Below are 22090 nucleotides of genomic sequence, written 5' to 3'. Positions count from 1 at the left end.
GCGCGAGGGGTCGCGGGTCCCGGCGGGAAGGGTGAGCGGCGCAGGGCGGCGGGAGGAGCTGCCTGCTGCGCGGGGCCGGGTGCGGGCGCGCGCGGGGAGAGAGGCTCGCGGTGCTCTGCACGATCGGCACGGTCGGCGCGGCCACACGGCGGTTGCGTGTGTGGTGTCTGGAAACGATGCGGTTGGTGGAATTGGCTCCCCTGAGCAGCCACCCGCGGGCTTTGCATTTCTGATGGCATGCATGAACCCAAGCGTTTTCGGTGTGGGGCCTCCCGCGCCGTTGTTTGGGGGAGAGCAGGCGCGGGCGTGCCTAGGCGAGCGTGGAGGAGCCCCTCGGCCTCCCACGGGTCTGGAATCAGGTGGGCTGCTCGCCGCTCTGCAGGCTGCACGACGATGCGCACGGGGGACGGGAGCCGACCCGCAGTTGCCCCGCTCTCGGAGCGCGGAACCCGAGCGCCTCGGGGCCACCCCCGCTCGAGCGACGCCTCGTCTGCACCTTTGCCTGGTGGATAGGATTCATTAATAGATTCGTGCCTATTAAATGTGCAGATGCGGATACAGGGGTTCCCTGCGCGTTAACTCGGTGGAGAACCTTTCGCTTGCAGGTTACACGCAGCTTTGGGAATCTCACGGAAGATGCAGGATTGCTGCCTCCACGTCGCGGGGCGGGGGAGGAGGAGCCGCAGATCCTGGCTGCACCTCTTGCGGTGTAAGACGCTCGACAGTCTCAGGGATTTTGTGCAAAATGAGTGCAACTGTCTCGAACCTTTGCCTCTGTCAGATTGAACCTCCATTTGAGTGGTCTGCTCGGTTATGTCTAGGCATGAACTGCAGATTCTGAACTCAAAATGGTGCTCTGTAGTTGTCCGACTTAAGCGTCTTTAAGGAGTTGCAAGTTGGAGGCGTCTGGCTGGTTTAATCCATTGTGTTGCTGAGGTTCGGGTTTTCTCCTGTATCCGGTGTTCACGTGGATGTGCTGCGGTGTAGGTGGTCAGTTTGATGATCACTGTGTAGAGGCTGCTACGTCTCTGAACGTAATTTGACCCCGCAGGAGGCTTATTTTATGCAAGTTGTTTCCTACATTTAGAATTGTGTAACTATGGGGATGAGTTGAGGCACTGGAAATGCGGCTTGAGTGATCTTCGAAGACAGTGGTGGCCAGTTTGAAATGTGTAGGGGGTGCGACAATTCTACGCATAAATTCCAGACTTCCTTCAATACTACAAGAAGGAATAAAGGATAAAACTTAGACCCAGGCCAGATGAACTTGGTTGGCAGAGGGCACCTTGAAGAAACTTACATTATTCCAGAACCACGGAAGGTGGTGAAGGTCTTTGAACACCTTTCAGTGTGGCACTCCTAGGATGCTTTGTTGTGGGAAATGATGCAAAATGAGGTTTTCAAAATGACTAACCCAGTTGTATTATCCGAATTAATATTATTATTGGTGTTCACAGATGATAATCGTCTGAATAGTTGTTACTTTGTTCTAAGTCTTTCATACTTCTTGTCCAAATCAAAGACCTTACTGTCTGGTACCTCTGATTTACTATTAAGGTATGAAATTAAATAAAGTTGACACTGAGGCTGTCATGAGACTTAATCCTAACTACTTCATTTTGGATTCTGGCATTTAAATATTTTAGTAGTAACCTGGGTACACGTCAAAGTTGATTTTAGGTTTTCCTCCTCACATTGTTTATTGTTGCTCTTTTTCAAGTGGCATATGTTTTAACACTTTGACAGAGATTATTTTGTAACAGGTTTATGTTTATACTTAGTTGGCTCAGGAATTTTGGAACAAATAGTTGCCTTAGAGTGCTGATTCTGAGGGAAAGTGGAGCAAACTGTTTCATTTGACTCTCAATGATTAAATATAACTAAACCATGGGGGGAATACAGGAAACTTTAAATACAGTATTTCTCACCACCACCACCTTTTTGTTAAACAGCCGGCTTTACGGAGATAAATTTGTGCTTTTCCAAATGCTGTCATCTGGCTCACTTCCAAAACCAAGCTGGAGGAGGAGGAGGTCAGGGCTGGAAAGGCGGCAGCCTTTTTCCTTAGTGAAGAGAGCTTTCAGTTGGAAAGAAATGGAAGATAAAATTCCTACAGTACTGGCTGAGAATGGGTTGTTTGCATTACTTCCCAAACTCCAAGTGGGGGTGATAAGGTCCTGAATGTAAACTTACTATTGCTTGACTCAAGAAAGTGATGCTAATTTTAAATTTAAAAAAAGAGAGAGTACTAGTGAAAGTCTATTTTTCTGTTATTTGATTTGAGCATATAGAATGTCTTTGACATCGTATAACTTCTTTAACAACTTAACATTTTAAGGCTTAGAGCCATTTTAAAGACTGTTTTATGGGGTGTATTTTTGGCCTTCCCCAGTAGGAATTAGATCCATGAGATTGCATGCTTATGTTTTCCATGATATGAACCTCTCAGTCAGGGTTTATTGTGTAAAGGTGATATCTGAGAAGATTTTGTAAGAAAGAAAATAGATTGGCTGTGAACTCTGAGGCTGTTCCTCATATCAGAATAGCATATGAGTTAGTTAAGATTTGGGGATGGAGCAAGCAAAGATTACTTAACCAGAGCAACTGAAGCCTGTGTGGAAAGCATGAGAAATGGAGAGGTAGCAAGGGAATATGACAAGGGACAGACTTATAGAAAGCCTTGGAACGAGGGTAGGCTGAGGAAGCAGGAGGTGGAGCCCTGAGGAGGCAGTGCCTGCAGAGCTGTAAGTGGGCAAGAACCAGGTAACTCTGTTTTTGTCTGTTTGTTTTGCTTTTCTTTTTCTGTGATTAAAACTGTTTTGGCTTCTTACTCCTGATTTTGAGACAATCAGGTGGGTTTTTACCTTTTATTCCAGCTTTATTTCAGAGGCTCTTCTGATGTTTTATTTATTTATTTATTTATTTATTAGATGAGCTGTAAGGAAATCTTTTCAAAGAGTATTGGCGTCGGGCTTCCCTGGTGGCGCAGTGGTTGAGGGTCCGCCTGCCGATGCAGGGGGCACGGGTTCGTGCCCTGGTCCGGGAAGATCCCACGTCCCGCGGAGCGGCTGGGCCCGTGAGCCATGGCTGCTGGGCCTGCGCGTCCGGAGCCTGTGCTCCGCAACGGGAGAGGCCGCAACGGTGAGAGGCCTGCGTACTGCAAAAAAAAAAAAAAAAAGAGTATTGGCGTCGTGTTCTGTTTTGTATGATAACTGGCTTCACGGTGAAGGTGACTGGATTTTATTTGCTTAATTAAGACAGTTAACATCTTAATAATTTTGTTTGAAGGTGTCATAGATTTAAGTAGAGGGAGCAGAGTATCAAGGGAGAACTGGCCTTTTTTTTTTTCTTCAGGACATTTTACAGATTTTCTTTCTTTAAGCCAGTCTGATCATGACTATCTACATTTTTACAAATTAGCTTTTATTATTTTTAAAATTTTTATTGGAGTATACTTGATTTACAATGTTGTGTTAGTTTCTGCTGCACAGCAAAGTGAATCAGTTATATATACATATATGTGTGTGTGTGTGTGTGTGTGTGTGTGTATCTATCTATCTATCTGTCTATCTATATATATCTATATATGTATCTCCACTCTTAGATTCTTTTCCCATATAGGTCATTACAGAGTATTGAGTAGATCAAATTAGCTTCTAAATAATTGTGCATTCATGAGGAGAACATTCTTTACTTTGCAAAATAATATACAATAAGCTTTAAGATGTTTTCAATCATAAACATTCAACTTATACACAACTCTTCAGGAATATATTACTTAAAAATATAAAGACTCCTTGTTGTCAGAAGTAACTATAAAAGCTTACATAGAGAACGTATGTGTGACATTGAAACCAAAAAATGTGTACTCCTTGCCCAGTGAACTTGTTTGAATAACTTGATTAAAATAATCCCGTAACTTTTCTCTTGTGCAAATTATGTATTTGAACTGTAACTTATTTAATAAAAAGTAAAATAGTTATTTTTCAGTTCTCCAACTGGAATGTGACAGGGATTTCCTTGTTAAAAACATGGTGAAAATTCATACCCTTTGTGCTATTTTTGGAGTTTTACTAAAAATGAATTCTTTTCTTGGCCACACATGCTTTCAGAGAATGAAGAAGCTATTGCAGGGATGGAGAGCTGTTTGTTAAGAATGCATTCTTCCTCTGTAGCCCTCAAAGACTATAGAGCTGTGTGCAGAGCTAGACAATCTGGGCATCCAGCCATAAAACATCCCTGCTGTAGCACAGATAGTTGTTCGCACCCTCCTGAGCCCTCCATGGCTGCAAACCACAACAGAAGGAATGGCCTTGGGAAAGCAGCGTTCACTCCTATTTTGAACTCTTAATATTCTGTGTGGCTCTCTGAGCTCCAGCTCCGCATTGGGACTTTGGTTTTCTAAGATGTAGTAATGGTTAAGGGTAGGCAAGAATACAGCTTCTGAAATATGTCTCTTCTAGGCCAGTGGATTTCAACATTTGCTGTGGGATATGAGCAGCGGGTTGTCTGTCTCAGGGTCTCCCTCTCCTTGTTTGCCTCTTTGTTGCAATACTATCCTGTTAGGGAATTACCTACCTGAAGACACATCACCTGGCCACTGGGCCCAAAGGAGAGAGTTCTGTGGAGTCTGTCCTCCAGAGAAGAGAGCCTATGGGCTAGATAGGTCCCATGTGGCCTAGATCCCACTTTACTTCCTCATAAACCTTTTTTTTTTTCATAAACCTTTTTTGACACAAAATTTAAAAAAATTTTTTGTACAAAAATATGAAAATGGAAGAGTGTGCAGACATGTCAGCTCATCTTTGTTATAAGGTTACAGCATTTTCTGTGAACACCCATCTACTTGTATAAATCCAGATGATCCCCTATGCTCCTCTAGAATACAAACACCTGAACAGCTTTTTTTCTTCAGTCTAAAGACCTTCTCTGTTTTCCTTCTTTAGAATGTTTTAGAAATTATTACACTGTTCTATTTCGTAATGCCCTTCCTCTGAAGGCCTGAAGTGCAAACCTACAATATCACAACATCAAGTCAAATTATTCTCAGCAGCGGGATAACCCCTGTCTGTGGCTGAGTCTTTTACTAACACACAGGCTGGCTAGTGCCAAACGTGGTTAGTGCCGAGGTGGTTATTGGGCGTATGTGTTTTGCCAGATTCATTTTATGTGTACAGTCTAGCTTATTAAGGATAAGATTTCTCACAACTAAAATCAGTTGCTTGGGTTGAGTCTGGCAAAAGCATTGTTTATTTTTATTACCAAAGATAATTTGTTTTTAATTTTTCTTTTAATAAACGAATAACTTAAGATAGCAACCAGGAATTAAAGTTAAGGTCTGAAGCTGGGAAATGGCAGCAGAGGCAAAACTTATCACCTTCCCAACCATTGGGGCTGTGAAAAGATGTTAACATCAGGAATTGGGGGGGTGGGGTAGAATTACTCCTTTGATTACATTATGTTTTCTCACACTGTATATGAAATGCACAGGGGGAGGGGAAAGTGTGTAGGAAGGGAATTTACAGCAATAGGCTTTATTCTTCAGGAGGCTGATGTTTTAAATGAGGTTTTGGGGGTAGGTGAGGGAAGCAGGTGTTGGCTGTGTGGAAGCAAGTACATTTGAGTCACTGAGGACAGTGGAGAATTGTGTGTGCGTGTTGGGGGGTTAGGAAGCATCCTCTCAGGTCACCAGATCTCAGTTTAAAAATAATCTTCAAATAGGTACAGCTAACATTTGAGCATCTACTATGTGATAGTGTGCCAAGGACGTGAGCGTTACTCTCTTACTTAATCCTCACAACACTCCCAGAAAATGGTTGCTTTAATTCTATTTTACAAAGGAGGAAAGGGAGGACAGAGAAGGAAATAAAAGATCCTACAGCTTGTAGGAAGTGAAGCCAGAATTTACACTCAGACAGTCCACTTCAAAGCCCTCACACATGGATAAATAGCTTGGATTATTTGAATACGTTTTTAATTAGTCTCTCTTCTTCTGGTCTGTGTCCCACCGATGCACTTTATGTATGTTTTCCATTCCTCAGCAGCAGCTTGTCAGGTAGGTAGTATATTGTGTTCATTTTCTAGATTGGGAAGCTGAGGCTGATGGAAGTTGAATAGTTTGCCCGAAGTTAGAGCCTTAATAACGTGTCTAGGTCCTCTGATGCCAGAGTCTGAGCCACTTTCTAAAGCCCAAGCCTGGTCATGTCGTTCCTTCCTTCACTCTACAAAAATTTAATACCTTCTGTGTTCAGTGGCCACAGTGAAGATTGACCTCTCTCTGCCCTCCATGAGGTGTCCTTAGTGAGGGAGACAGGCACCAAACAAGTAAAAACAAACAAAGCAAAAAACTGAGATACGAATTAAATGTCGTGAAGCTTCCTTAAGTTCACAGCAATCCACGTTGGTATATAATTATACAACCGTGTTCCGCATCTCCCCTCTTGAAGCTGCATGTTAGCACGTGGGATGCTTAAAGAAGTCCAGCAGCAGAAGAAACGTTTACCTTCGTTAGCCCAGTCAGCCTTTCCCAGACTTATGTGACCACCAAACACTGTTTTCCCTTCGGTACTACCTTGTAGTGTAGTTCAGTGGAACAGACTTGGGAATGTGAAAAGAGAGTGCCCAGTCATTCGAAAGAGGGAGGGGACCCATGGGTCACAGTGGTCAGGCAGAACTTCACTTGAAATGGGCCCTGGAAGATTGATAGATAGCATTTGGCTGGATGGAAGGGATATTGTACAAGGAGACGAATGGGCAAACCATGTTTGGGGAACATTTTGGCAAGTACCTAACCATAGCAGCTGGAACTCAGTATTTTTATTGAATAAGTGAACACCAAGACCTAGCTGTAAGTGGAGTTTTCATGTTGGCAGTAAGGTTTAGAAGGGGCTATATGGGTAGAATCTCCATTCTTTGGCTGGTTAGGAACTTTTGATGGTTGTTGATGGGCATGACATTGAACCAAGTGGTAGATTAGAAACTTGCATGGAGCTGATATACAGTGGATGGTTGGAGGGGAGATCGGAAGCATGAAAACCATGGCTGTTGGGGTTGTCTGTGTCAGGCGATGCGAGCTTGGACAAGCATAATGGTAGGAGCACACTGAAACGGTGTTAGGAAAAATCAGCAGGACAAAACAATACCGAATGATTGGTGTGGGCTGTTGGAAAGAAAGAATTCTAAGAGGTCAGACACACCGTGCTCGCTGCTCTTTCTGGGATGTTCCAGAGAGGCTTTAAATTAAGTAAATAAAGAAGCTAATGTTAAACTGTTTGATTAAATACATAAGTGTGTCCTTTTAAAACGCTGATGGGGAAAGATGGCATATAATATAGCAGTTTTAGGAGAGTTTATTGTTTGAGGTTCTGGGGTGGAGATTTGACTCACAGGCATAAATCCCAGTATGTACTGAGCCATGTAATAATAGGGCTCTGCTGTTAATTATGGTGAGTACTCTCAACGAAATTGAATTTTCTTAGTACCATCCCTGTAAAAAAAAAAATCTTAACTCAGACTTTATATAACAGTCCCAGATAATATTGTAAACTTTATGGATATGGAATATTGACAAAAGAAAGGGAGAAAACAAATCTTAAATATTTCCAGAAAATATGAGATCAGATTATAATGTAAGTAGTATACCAGTGTTCTTGGTGGCTGTGTTGAAGTTACTAGAACTTTTTAAATTAGGTGAGTTTATTAGAAGTGATAATATGTTCTTTATTAACAAAGAAAAAAAGCAACAAAATGGACTTTTTTCTTTTTTTACTCCTCTAGAATGGGGTGGGGAAGCTTTAAAACAGACAAAAATATTATTTATTTGCCACACTCAAGTGATGAATAAGAACTTTAGCCGCTGTTGTACCTTTGTATGTATTATGGTTTTGCATTTAATTGGTTAGCACTATTTATTCTCCCTGTTCATTTTGGACTCTAAACCCCAGCATAGCCACTTACAGAAAAAGCCTTAATTATCATCATCATTTCTCTATTAGGTTTTGAGTTCCTTGATAGCAGGGATAATAATGTTTTTGTCTTTGTAGTATCTACAGTATTTTGTGGACACTAAGGTTAAAAAATATCAATTTTGAGTCATTTGTTTCTTCAGAGATGTTGCTCCCACAAATGATCATAGGGGGAAGGGAAGAGATTGATAATGACTACTTTTCGTCTGCTTTTTTTTTTTTTTTTAGTCTTTTTAGGATAGTGACCCACCATATTTTCAACTAGTCAGCCCAGCATGGGAGCGCAGGATGCACCTGCAGGTGTGAGGAGAGTTATGCGATGAGTCCATCTTAACAGTCCTTGGTGGAATGCCTTGCACCGTGTTTTCTGTGGGTACCTGTAGGAATGGGCAGTTCTCTTTTCAGGCCTCTGGTCATTGCCAGTAAGTGCCACCAACCAAATTGTAAAGAAGTAATATGTGACATTTCTTAAGGACATTTGAACTTTAGGTATAATTCCTGGTTTGCCTTTCACAGATCAGGTGACTATCATTAGATATGAGCCATTGGAAAAATGAGTGTTATAACTAATAGGATCATTCTGGCCAATCCACAATGTCTGGTTAGCATATATTAAATGTATTTTTCTATACTCCTCTAGGGGGACTCTGGAAATCAGATCGAATTTTAAAAGGATGTTGTCAAAATTCTTTTTCTTAAAATCAATTTATGTTAACTATAATTTAAGTACGCTTTTAGCACAGTTATTAAATGTGGTTAATTAGTTTACACATATGCCTAATTGGCCTTTGATGGCAGAATTTTGAATATGTAGATCCCACGGCCTAAGAAAATGGGGTTTTCTCTTCAGCTTGTGGTCTTCCAACTAAATCTCAAATTAGTGGACATTGATTTCAGAATTCAGCCTTTAGGATTACTCAGAAGTTTTTCTTGCCTTTTATTTGTCTTTCCTGTAACCCTCCCCCTCCGCTTTTTTCATTTGCTCTTTTCATGTTTTTAGGGTTTGTTTGTTTGTTTTTCCTCTCCTGAAACTTTGTACTTCAGAGATGGGAGTAAAGGCTTATCTTGAGGCAATAGGATGAACAGTGTGCTTTCTTTCCTTTCGATGTGTTGTTGTTCTGCTAAGCCTATTTGCTCTGAAGATATAAAACCACAACTGGAGAATGGATTCCGGACTTCATAATAGCTATAGTTTTTTGAGTGCTTGTTGTGTGCCAAGTACAGGGCACTTAATACATTACCTACTTTATTCTCATCAATAGATGTGGAAACCAGGGCACCTCAGAGAGGTCAAGGCTCCCTGATTGCTGGGACTGTGCTCCTGGCTGTTCAGTTGTTCCCCCTCATTCAGATGGACAGAGTGATTTTTATTACCATTAAAGATATAAGAGATCAGGACTTCCCTGGCAGTCCAGTGGTTAGGATTCCTCACTTCCACTGCAGGGGGCACGGGTTCCATCCCTGGTTGGGGAACTAAGATCCCGCATGCTACGCAGCATGGCTTGGGGCCCCAAATTTGATGTGTGGCATTTGGCTTCTTTTAATTTTAAAAATTTATCAAATGTTAACATAAATTACCTGTGTCTAATGGGTTCATAGCCCTAATATCAGTAGTATCATTTTGGGCTCTAAAAGTACATTGAAAGAAAACTAACCTTGATGTGTTTATAAGAAACGTTATTTCTCTTGGAAAAACCTGATAGTGAATTCTTTTTTTCTCCCTGATTTCTAACTCTGGCATCCAGAATGCAGCTGAGGCAGGAGCGTGTCTGTGAGACAAACATAGATCTCCTGAGATCTTACGGATTACTTTTTTTTTCTGCCACAGCAGCAGGTTTTTCTTAAAACATTGTTTGAAATTTATCATTACTGAAAATTTTAAGCCTGCTTAAAGGAATTCTAGTTTTGATTCAGATTATAAAAAGTAAGGCATTTTTATAAAAATCTGTGTCACCTTGACACTAGGATGCTTTAGTTATTAATGGGGTAAGCTAGAAGTAAGCTGCCTTTGATACATATGCGCAGTATATGATAACTGTCTGTCTTCTAATTCAACTACTTCCTACTACTTCCTGTTCAATCTCACATTCAGTTGGAAAGCAATTTCCTCACTTGACCCATTTTTCTTCTGTATTGTATCTTTCTTCCAGTTCTTCAACACAGAGAGTTTGAAGGAATGGAGTGTTGTAAACCCTAACAAGGTGAAGAGATTAAGATACCTGCTTTGGAATAAGCATTTTCTCTTTTGTTTCTTCCTTTGGCTCTCTGGTTGGAGGGATAATGCTTTTGCTTGTTTACTTTCATGTCACAGTTTTCAGAAGAGATACATATTGAATGACTGAGAATGGTAGAGAGGCATGTGGGTAAAGAAAAACACAGGTGTGTGTGGGGGTAAGGATCTTGTTTTAGTAACGGATAATTTAAGGATATTATAATTTTAGTAAATATATATGCAGTAAGCCTGGCATTAATAAAACTATATTGTAAAATGTCTATTTATCTGGAGACATGGGTCTCTTGATATCATTATCTTGTTATCATTAATGCCACCATTAGTCACAGGTTTGATGTTATCATGTGATGACATTTGTTTCGCACCCATGGCTTTATAGAGTGCTTGAATTGGTTCTGTCCTTGCCAGATCAAATTCTAAATGTCCTAACATACCTAACAGAACACCAGTCTCTTTCCTGAAACCGTCTCTAAGTTCACTGTGTAAACTTTCTCTTTTCTATCTACACTTAGGCCTTTGGTGACCTTATTCAGTCCTGTGACTTTAAATACCAGACATACCCTGAAGACGCCTACGTTTTGTTTTGCCAGCCTGGGCTGCTCCCAAGACTCAGTATTTGCATAGCTAGTTGCCTTCTCCACATCTCCACATGACTGTTTAGTGAGCATTTCCACCCCACAGGGTCAGGACCTGACTCCGCTCTTGCCCCCGCATCCACTCTGCCTGTACTCCTCCCTGTCTTACTCGAGAGCACTTACATCCTTCTAGTTGCTCCAGGCTCAAACTTTGGAGTCCTCCTTGGGCCCCTCTTTCTTTCCATGTACAGTACATAGGACATTAAACAGGTGATTTCCAGGTAGTCCATGGGTCAAAGAAAAGATCACAAGGGAAAGTCAGAAAATACTTTGAACTGAATTTAAAAAAGAAAACACAACATATCAAAATTCATGTGATGCAGCTAAGCTGTACTAAGAGGGAAATTTATAGCTTTAAATGTCTATATTAGAAAAAGAGAAAGATCTCAAAGCAATAATTTAAGCTTCTACCTTATGATTCCAGGAACTGAAGAACAAACTAAACCCATAGCGAGCAAAAAGAAGGAAATAAAGATTAGAGTGAAGTCAATGAAATAGAAAACAGTAGAAAAGATCACTAAAACCAAAACCTGGTTAATTGAAAATATCAACTAAATTGAGAAACCTGTAGCTAGATTGACCAAGAAAAAGACAGAAGATACAAAGTACCAAAATCAAGAATGAAGAGGGAACTTGAGAACTGATCTTACAGAAATTAAGTAGATACTCTGGATCACTTTGTGCAGACAAATTAGACACCATAGATGAAATGGACAAAATTCTAGAAATAGACTAATTACCAAAACTGACTCAAGAAGAATGAAAAGTCTGAATGGACATCTAACAAGTGAAGAAACTGAATTAGTAATTAACAGTTTGGCACAAAGAAGAGCCCAGGTCATCTTGGCTTCACTGATAAATTCTGTCGACATAAAAAGGCCTACTACACAGCCTTCACAAACATTTCCATAAAATACAGGAGGAAGAAACACTTCCCAGCTGATTCTGAGGCCAGTATTGCCATGATAACAAAGCCAAAGACATCATAAAAAAATTAAACTACAGCCCAATATCTCTCATCAATGTAAACACAAAAATCTTCAGTCTAATATTAGGAAGCCAAGTCCAGCAACATATAAAAAGGATTATGACCAAATGGGATTTATCCTAGGACTGCAAGTTTGGGTTAACATCCTAAAATCACTTAATGTCGTACCACCATATTGATAAAATCAAAGACAAAACCACATGGTCATCGCAATAGATGCTGAAAAAGCATTTGACAAAATTCAGCTTCCATGCATGATTTTAAAAAAACAAAAAAACCTCTCAGCAAATCAGGTAAAGAGAACTTCTTCAACTTGATAAAGGGTGTATAGGAAAAACATACAAAACACAAGGAGTTAACTCATACTTGAGGGTGAGCAACTAAATGCCTTCTCCCTAAAATTGGGAACAAGACAAGAATGTCCATTCTCCTCACTTCTACTCAACATTGTACTGGAGATTCTAGCCTCAGCAATCAGGTTAAAAAAAAAAAAAAAGGCATTTATTGGAAAGGAAGAAGTAAAACTTTGGCATGATTCTGTATGTAGAAAACCCTAAGGAATTCTTAAACACACACACACACACACACACACACACAGCTACTAGAACTAGTAAACAAGTTCAGCAAGGTCACAGAATACAAGATCAGTATACGAAAATCATTTGTACTTCTGTATATACTAGCAAGCAATTTGAAAACGAAATTAAGAGAACAATTTCACTATGGCATCAAAAAGAATTAAATACTTGAGAATAAATTTAACAAAAGAAGTGGAAGACTTGGACACTGAAGACTGATAAACATGGCTGAGAGAAATTAAAGAAGATCCAAATGACTGGAGAAACAGTCTGTGTTCATGGATGGGAAGACACAATGATGTTAATATAGCAGTTCTCCCTAAATTGATCTATAAATTGAATGCAGTTCCCATCAAAATCACAGAAGGCTTCTTTTTTGCAGAAATTGACAAGCTGCTTCTAAAATTTACATGAGAATGCAAAAGACTTAGAATAGCCAAAATCATTTTGGCAGAAAACAAAGGAAGGTCTTAAAATTTCCAATTTAAGAATATACTATAGGGGCTTCCCTGGTGACGCAGTGGTTGAGAGTCGCACGATGCAGGGGACACGGGTTCGTGCCCCGGTCTGGGAGGATCCCGTGAGCCATGGCCGCTGAGCCTGTGCGTCCGGAGCCTGTGCTCCGCAACGGGAGAGGCCACAACAGTGAGAGGCCCGCGTACCACAAAAAAAATTTTTTTTAAATATATATATGCTATAGGGGGACTCCCTGGCGGTCCAGTGGTTAAGACTTGGTGCTTCCACTGCAGGGGGCATGGATTCGATCCCTGGTCTGGACACTAAGATCCCACATGCGGTGTGGTGTGGCCAAAACAAATAAACAAAAAGAATATACTATAAAGCTAAAGCAATTAAGACAGTGTGCTACTGGCACATGGACAGACATATAGACAAATGGAGCAGAATTGAGTGTTCAGAAATAAACCTTTATCTTTATGGTGAACTGATTTTTGACAAAGGTGCCAAGGCAGTTCAGTGGAGAAAGGATAGTCATTTGAATAAATGTTCTAGGACAGTTAGTTGGCTGTCCATATGCAAAAAACAAAAAAAAAGGTGATTTAGACCTCACACCATATGCAAAAATGAACTCAGAGTGGATCATAGACTTAAATGTAAAAACTGAAACTATAAAACCGTTAGAAAAAGTGCAGGAGAAAATCCTCAAGACTTTTGGTTAGACAAAGAATTCATAGATAAAACACCAAAAGCATGATCCAAAAAGAAAAAAGTTTATAAAGTGGACTTTATCAAAATTAAAAATATTGTGCTTCAAAAGATACCATTAAGAACATGAAAAGACAATCCACAGACTGGAAGAAAATATTTGCAAATCATACAGCTGATAAAGGACTTGTTTCAGATTATATAAAGAACAACTCGTGTAACCCAATAATAAGACAAAATACCCAGTTAAAAATGGACAAAGGATTTCAGTAGACATTCACCAAAAAAGGTATACAAATAGCTAACGAGCACGTAAGATGCTCAACATCATTAGATTTCAGGAAATGAAAATTAAAACCATATCCACTTCATATCTACTAGAATGGCTACAATCAAAAGGACAGGCAATAACAAGGACTTGAAGAAATGGGGAACCTCACCCATTGCTGGTGGGAATTGCTTGGTGCAGCAGCTTTGGAAAACAGTTTGGCAATTTCTTAAAAAGTTAAACATAAATTTAGCTATGATCCAGTAGTTCCTTTCCTACATATCTACCCAATACGGATAAAAACATATCTTCACACAAAAACATGAACATGAAAGTTATTCATGAACAATTCATGAGCCAATAAGTGGAAGTAATCCAAACTACCATCAACTGGGATGTGGATATCCATATGGATATCCATACAATGGAATATTATTCAGCAATACAAAGAATGAAGTTGGGATACATGTTACAGTGTGGATGAATCTCAAAAACATTGTACCAACTGAAAGCAGCCAAATTTCATTTACGTGATATTTCCAAAAAGGGCAAATCTGTGGGATCCAGAAGTGTGTTAGTGGTTGTGTGGGGCTAAAGGTGAGAATGGAGATTGGCATGAAGGATCTTTGGTGGCTAATGAAATTGTTTGAAAACTGGATTATGGTTATGGCTGTATAACTCTAAATTTACTGTGCATCTTTTTTTTTTAAGAAGGAAAAATGCTATCTTAAGGCTTTGATGCATGTTAAAATATATATACTTATTATCAGACATTTTCATCTTATTTTTTATTAAAAATATGAGAATTGTTCTTTGTGTGATTTGTGGGGTTTTTTGGTTTTATTTTGGGGGTATATTACCATTGCTATTTAATGTTCTTTATAGTCAAGGTGTTAATGGATTAGCGACCAGCATTATATCTTGTATATCTGCTGCATTTCCAAGAATGAGTCTTAACTAATTTAAGCTATTTAAAATTTGCAGGGACTTCCCTGGTGGCACAGTGGTTAAGAATTTGCCTCCGAATGCAAGGGACGTGAGTTTGAGCCCTTGTCAGGGGAACTAGATCCCACATGCATGCCACAACTAAAGGTTTGCGGGCCACAATTAAGACCCATAACCAAAAATAAATAAATGAATAAAATTTGCAGATCTTTGGGGTTTATAGAGGAGAAAACTGTGATCCAAAGAGGTGGTGTGACTTGCGTAAGATCAGACAGTCCTGGATTCAAACCCAGGTCTTGCCAAAAAAACCCCACTAGCTTTATGTCTTTTGACATAGGTAAATGAGCAAAGAAAAAGATAATTTATAAAAGAGACTAGTAATCAAACATTTAAAAAATTTATCTTGCCAGTAGTCAAAGAAAAGCAAATTAGAGAAACCAGAAAATTTTTTTGACATATTCAGTTGGCAAAGCTCAAATATAATCCTAAGGAGAATGAGAAAAGAAAATCTTCCACTCATATGGTGCTAGTGAAAATGTGGCAGTGAAAATGGGTACAAACACCTGTAGGCAGTGAAAATGGTAGTACATATCAAAAGATTCAAATACCTTAATACCCCTAATGAGGTTATTTATTGGGCATCTTTATTAAGGTATTTTTCCCCACATATACTAAACTGCACATATTTACAGTATACCATTCAATAAATTTTTATATACCTTTGAAACCATCCCCACAATCAAGGCAATGCACATATCTGTTGAGGTTAAGTTTTGAAGTATGTTAGTAGGAGTGGTGGGACAGTGCACTGGAGGGGGATGAGAAGCAAAATTTTAAAACCACATGACCACTGGAAAACGATAGTAAGAGGGAATGGGGATGCCTTCCTTATAATTTTGCCCATAAAGGTGAGCTAAACATAGCAGTTTTTGAAATATTTATCATTCTTGTAGGAAGGTAATTATCTCTTAAATATTATTTAATCAAACCTTTCCTTTTGGGGCTAAAATCTATTCTTTTGAAAGTATAGAAAAGCATTGTGGTTAAGAGATTTGGGGACTTCACACACAAAGTTTTAACAACAGAAGTGGGAGCTGACATATGGTTGCCGTCTTTTTTTTTTTTAATTGTTTGATTTAGTATTTATTTATTGTTTATTTATGGCTGCATCGGGTCTTAGTTGCGGCACGCGGGATCTTTTGTTGCAGCGCGTGGGCTTCTCTCTAGTTGTGGTGGGTGGGCTCCAGAGCACATGGGCTCTGTAGTTGCAGCACGCGGGCTCAGTAGTTGCGGCATGTGGGCTTAGTTACCCTGCGGCATGTGGGATCTTAGTTCCCCGACCAGGGATCGAACCCACGTCTCCTGCATTAGAAGGTAGATTCTTAACCACTGGACCACCAGGGAAGTCCCGGTGGTCCCGACATTTGAATGAAAACCACCATCATCCGCTCTTATCATTATTTTATAAAACAAAAGACGTTCCCATGCAAAGAAGTAGAAAGGACACCATCTTAGAGGAGAGTCCTATAAATTAAGTGAATGTAACTTGGTGAAAAATGTCCTCATCCTTATTTTTCTAATTTTGTGGCGTTATCTGGAGTTACTTGATAGTGGGGTTGGTTTCACAGCTGTATACATATATCAAAATTTACTGAATGGTATACTTTAAATATGTGCAGTTCATTCTCATTAACTGACAACCAGCATTTGAGGACCACTGGTATAAGCATGGTCTTGGGAGTATAAATTCCGGGATAGATTTCTGGGAATGCCACTTATCAGCTAAGTGACTTAATTTCTCTGAGCCTTTGCTCATCTGGAAGAAGTGGATAATAACGCCCACTACAGGGAGACTATACAGATTAAATGAGATAGTGCATAAATTTGATACATTGTAGGTACACGTTATCTTCCCTGTATTCAGCCCTGCCAAGTCTATTCCTCCCTACCACACATTTGTGCTATCATTTATTTGTGTGTATATTACTGTAATTTCAAAGGAGTGATTCAAGTCTAGAGAGTGGTATTGTTTTAACCCTATCATAGACGTGACCCTAGTAATCACTTTGGTATGATTTGTAAGGTGTGGGAGGGGGTTGTTTTATCCTGAAAAGATCCACAGATGGCCTATAAAATTATTGCTTGAACAAAAGGCATGGAATAGAGATTGAATTTGTATTCTTTGTAGACTGTTAGGATTTGTTCTTGTGATGATTATATTGTCCTTTTAATTTACTGTATTTCACACAGAGAAGCCCCATTCAGGGTTCCAGAAGTGCTTATTAAATCGATCTTCTGTGGCATTTAATTATCATAATGTGGTAAAACTTTGTTCAGTACGATCAGATACCTAAGAAATATACAGTCACTCAGTCACATATGTTAAAGAGAGGAAGGAGAGGAGGAGAGTAGAGGGAGCAATAATATCCCCTTTTCAGTTCCACTAATATCTTTCTTAGATCTGTAATCTCCAGTACTTTTAAAGCTTTGGGTAGTGAAAAGCAACTTCCTGATTCAAGAATAGTAGTTATTTATGCCCTGGTGCAAAACAAAAAGACAGCTTCTTAGGTCAAAAGGAAACATTTATTGAGCCTTAACCTTGTGGTAGGACAGGATCTTAACCTTTTAAGTAGTCACAGAACGCTTTGAGACTCCAGAAAACCTAAATGGAATGAAGAAGAAATTTTAATTATAAAAGAATTTCTCTCCAGAAAGTTTCTTCTTTTCAATAATGTTAATAAAATTCTTTCATGGGAATTCCCTGGTGGTCCAATGATTAGGACTCGGTGTTTGCCAGGGCCCAGGTTCAATCCCTGGTTGGGGAACTAAGATCCTGCAAGCCATGCAGTGCAGCCAAAAAATAAAAAATAAAAATAACATAAATTCTTTTATACTTTTTAATATTTACTATTTGAATTGTCTCAGAATTTTAAAAAGAGGGAAAGCTATTGACTTTCCTTTGTGAAGCTAGCATAATTATACCAAAAACATGAAAATGATATCAACAAAGCTATCTTTAGATTTCTATTAACATAAATATAATCTGAGAATCTTAAGTAATTTACAGAAAGTATAATTCATCAGTGATAGCATTATTTCTTTAACATCTCTTTCTAAAGAGAACTAGAGACATGCAGTAGCATAAGATTATCTTAACTGCTACCTGGGAAGTCACTGAGTAAAATTCAATATCCTTTCGACTCCTGCTTCTGGCTAAGGCGGACTAGCTGTATCAGACCACCCCTGCTGCCAAGAACTAAAAAAGTTAGGTGGAATATAAAAAGCAACTCTTTGAAGGCATTGGAAGCTACCAGGGTATTGAGGACTTTCTTCCCTCCCCTCCCCTCCCCTCCCCTCTCTTTCTTTCTTTTTCTTTCTTCCTTCCTTCCTTCCTTCCTTCCTTTCTTTCTTTCTTTCTTTCTCTTCCTCCCTCCCCCTTCCTCCCTTCCTCCCTCCCTTCCTTTCTCCCTCCCTTCCTTCCTTCCTTCCTTCCTTCCTTTCTTATTTATGGCTGCGTTGGGTCTTCGTTGCTGTGCACAGGCTTTGGTTGCGGCGATTGGGGGCTACTCTTCGTTGCAGTGTGTGGGCTTCTCATTGCAGTGGCTTCTCTTGTTGCGGAGCACGGGCTCTAGGTGCGCAGGCTTCAGTAGTTGTGGCTTGCGGGCTCCAGAGCGCAGGCTCAGTAGTTGTGGCGCACGGGCTTAGTTGCTCCGCGGCATGTGGGATCTTCCCGGACCAGGGCTCGAACTGATGCCCCCTGCATTGGCAGGCAGATTCTTAACCACTGCCCCACCAGGGAAGTCCCAGCTTTGAGGATTTTGAGGGGCCAAGATCCCCCAAAAGAAGGGAGGTAAGAGGCAGAATAAACATTTGCTGCCACATGACCCCTCAGAGGCATTTGCCAACTCAAAAGCTGTAACTGAAGAGCTGAACAGAAAACTGAGGCTGAGAAGCTAAGTAGAGTGTTCAGATTTGGCGCGGTGGGGGGGCACAAGAGGAATGTCAGGGATGACAGTGGGGAAAGGACCCTGATAAACATCCCAGGCTTTTGGTTGGGCCTCCCTAATTGCTTTCCCCCACCCCCAAACAAAAGTTTTATCCTAGGAGTAATGATGAACATACAGATCTTCCTGAAATCCAGCCCTTGCAGAAACTGAAACTTACTTTTGAATTGGTTAAAATAGATTAAAGTGATTTCACCTCTACTCTGAAGTGCCTGTCAGAAGCAAAAGTAAATAAATGTTCTCTAGAGGGAGATAATATCATCCAGTCTCAGATATCTCCACAATTTTTCCATGCAGTGACTAACATTCAGTCCAAAACTAGGCATGTAAAAAAGACTGAATATCAAGAGAAAAGACAGACAATAAGGACACCCACAGAAGATCCAGGTATTAGGGTTATCAGACTTGGACTTTAAGATAACATCAATTAATATGCTCAGAAAATTTAATGACATAAGAATTTCAGCAGAAAACTGTAAACTATTAAAAAAAAGTTAAATGGAAATTCTAGAATTGAAAAGTACAATAACAGAAGGGTTTCATAGCAGATTAATCACAGCTGAAAAAAGCATTCATGAACTGGAAGACAGATTAGAAGAAAATTTCCATGCTAAAGCACAGAGACGAAAGGATAAAAAAGGAAAAGAAAAAATACATAGACAAATGGGACACTTTGATGTCTAAAATACTTATATTTGGAGTCTCAGAAGGAGAGGAGAAAGAAGGTCGAAGTAACAGTTAAATGGCTGCAAATCGGAACTTCCCTGGTGGTCCTGTGGTAAAGAATCCGCCTTCCAATGCAGGGGACGCGGGTTTGATCTTTGGTTGGGGAATTAAGATCCCACATGCCATGGGGCATCTAAGCCCATGTGCCACAACTACTGAGTTCATGCACCTCAATGAGAGAGCCCGCATGCCACAAACTACAGAGCTCGCGCGCCACAACTACAGAGCCCACGTGCCCTGGAGCCCACGTGCCACAGCTAGAGAGAAGCCCACGCACCACAACGAAAAGCCCTCACGCTGTAACAAAAGATCCCACATGCCTCAACGAGGATCCCGCATGCTGCAACTAAGACCTGACGCAGTCAAAAAAGGAAAGAAATTTTTAAAATGGCTGAGAATCTTCCAAAACTGATGAATGCTATCAAGCCATAGATTTAAGAATCACTATGGACCTTAGCAGGATTTAAAAAAAAAAAAAAAGGGAGGAAAGAAAGGAAAGGAAAAACTGCTAAAAACCAAAGAAAGTCTTAAGGGCTTCCCTGGTGGCGCAGTGGTTGAGAGTCCGCCTGCCGATGCAGGGGACATGGGTTCGTGCCCTGGTCCGGGAAGATCCCACATGCCGCGGAGCGGCTGGTCCCGTGAGCCATGGCCACTGGGCCTGCGCGTCCGGAGCCTGTGCTCCGCAGCGGGAGAGGCCACAACAGTGAGAGGCCCGCGTACCGCAAAAACAAACAAACAAACAAACAAAAAAAAGTCTTAAAATTAGCCAAAGAAAGAAAAATGCATTACCTTCAAAGGAGTAATAGATGATTGACTTTGCAGAAGAAATGGAAATTGGAAGACAGTGGAATATCTTCAGAGTTTTGCAAGAAAATAACTGCCAACCTAGACATTTATATCAAGCAAGAATCAAGGTAGGATATAGATATTTTCAGACAGATAAAAACTTGTGAGAATTCATTACCAGGAGATCCACACTAAAGGAACTATAGAGTTCTTTAGGTAGATGGAAAATTATCCCAGATGGAAGCATAGAGATACAGGAAAGAATGAAGAGCAGTGGAAAGGGTAAATGTTGCATAAATCTAAAGTAATATTAACTGTATAAAACAGTAGAAATAATAAATGACAACAATAGCACAAAAAGCAGGAAGAGGTTAAATACGGTTTAAATACTCTAAGGTCCTTGTAATTTTTATTTTTAAAAAAACCTAACGAGTCTGGAATATATGATGTAATATCTAAGGAGGCCCTTCTCAGCTATGTTTAGTGAGAGAATCACATCCTAATGTCCAAAGATAGGGATCGTCTGACTTCAGCCCATGGGCCAAATCCAGCTTGCAAGCTGTTTAAATACCATTTTATTGGAACACAGCCACGCCTGTTAGTTTATGTATTCTCTATAGCTGCTTTTATGATACAATGCCAGGGTTTAGTAGTTGCAGCAGACACAATATGGCCAACAAAGTAAATGTTTGCGTTTACTCTCTAGCCCTTAATAGAAAAAGTTCGTCAACTCATGTGCTAAAATATCCTTTGTATGTAATGAATTAATCCCTGTGCTTCTAGCATGGCGCTAGCTATGTATCATCCTTGGTAGAATTGAAAAATAGTCACTCAAGTTATTTTCTGTAAGGCACAATTCTCTCATGGAACTTTAGTTGGAAAAAGCTGCTCCAGGATAGCCACTAAAAGGATAGAAAGAGAATTTATAGATACCAAGCTAATAGAGGAAGAGAGGGGAAATGGAATAATAAAAAAATACTGGTCCATGGGCCTCCCTGGTGGCGCAGTGGTTGGGAGTCCGCCTGCCGATGCGGGGGATACGGGTTCGTGCCCCGGTCTGGGAGGATCCCACATGCCGCGGAGCGGCTGGGCCCGTGGGCCGTGGCCGCTGAGCCTGCGCGTCCGGAGCCTGTGCTCCGCAGCGGGAGAGGCCACAGCGGTGAGAGGCCCGCGTACCGCAAAAAAAAAAAAAAAAAAAAAAAAAAAAATACTGGTCCAAAAGAAGACAAGAAAGGAGAGAAAGTGTAAAACGAGTAGTAAAATGGTCAATTTAAGTGATATCAGACAAAATAGACTTCAAGGCAATACACATCCCTAGAAATAAAAAAAGGAAATTTTGTAATGAAAAATGAGTTAATCCTCTAGGAAATTTGTATGCACATAATAAGATAGCTTCAAAATACAAAAAGCACAAATCAACAGAATCAAAAGGAGAAATAGATAAATTCATTATCACTATTTCTTCTGTTAGACACAAATTAGGAAGAGCCGGGTATTTGTTTAATGTGGTATAAACTCTCAGACCAGCTTTCCCTATTGTACTCAATAGTAAAACCCTAAAAGCTCTCTCTCACTAATTATTATACCAAATAACTCACTTACAGAATTTCTGCTTTTCATCCTAGAAACTTTTGAGCTCTGCTGGAGTTTGGAGTTCTTACTTTCCAAGTGGGGAATGCTTCTACAAGAGTTCACAGAATAGTTTCATTGAGTTGGACTATGAGGCTGCCACCCATTTGGGGCACTAGAGAGACAATGGAAGGAGGAAGAGAGGGACAAAGGGGGCTTCCCTTCCTGGT

General features: G+C 40.2%; 1 protein-coding gene across 1 annotated transcript in view; it reads left to right on the top strand.

Moving 5' to 3' along the window:
* Positions 1-3056: 3056 nt before the first annotated feature.
* The window catches only part of TNRC6C (trinucleotide repeat containing adaptor 6C), a gene marked incomplete at its 3' end in the record, with an annotated part of 123088 nt that continues 104054 nt past the window's right edge, over positions 3057-22090 (top strand). Inside the window, exon 1 of the mRNA XM_079725340.1 lies at positions 3057-3141. The remainder of the gene's footprint in view (positions 3142-22090) is intronic.

Source organism: Hyperoodon ampullatus, assembly GCF_949752795.1.
Source record: "Hyperoodon ampullatus genome assembly, chromosome: 19".
NCBI classification, from domain to species: domain Eukaryota; kingdom Metazoa; phylum Chordata; class Mammalia; order Artiodactyla; family Ziphiidae; genus Hyperoodon; species Hyperoodon ampullatus.
The sequence above is the reverse complement of the archived record's forward strand: the minus strand, read 5'-3'. Positions and strand labels throughout refer to the sequence as shown.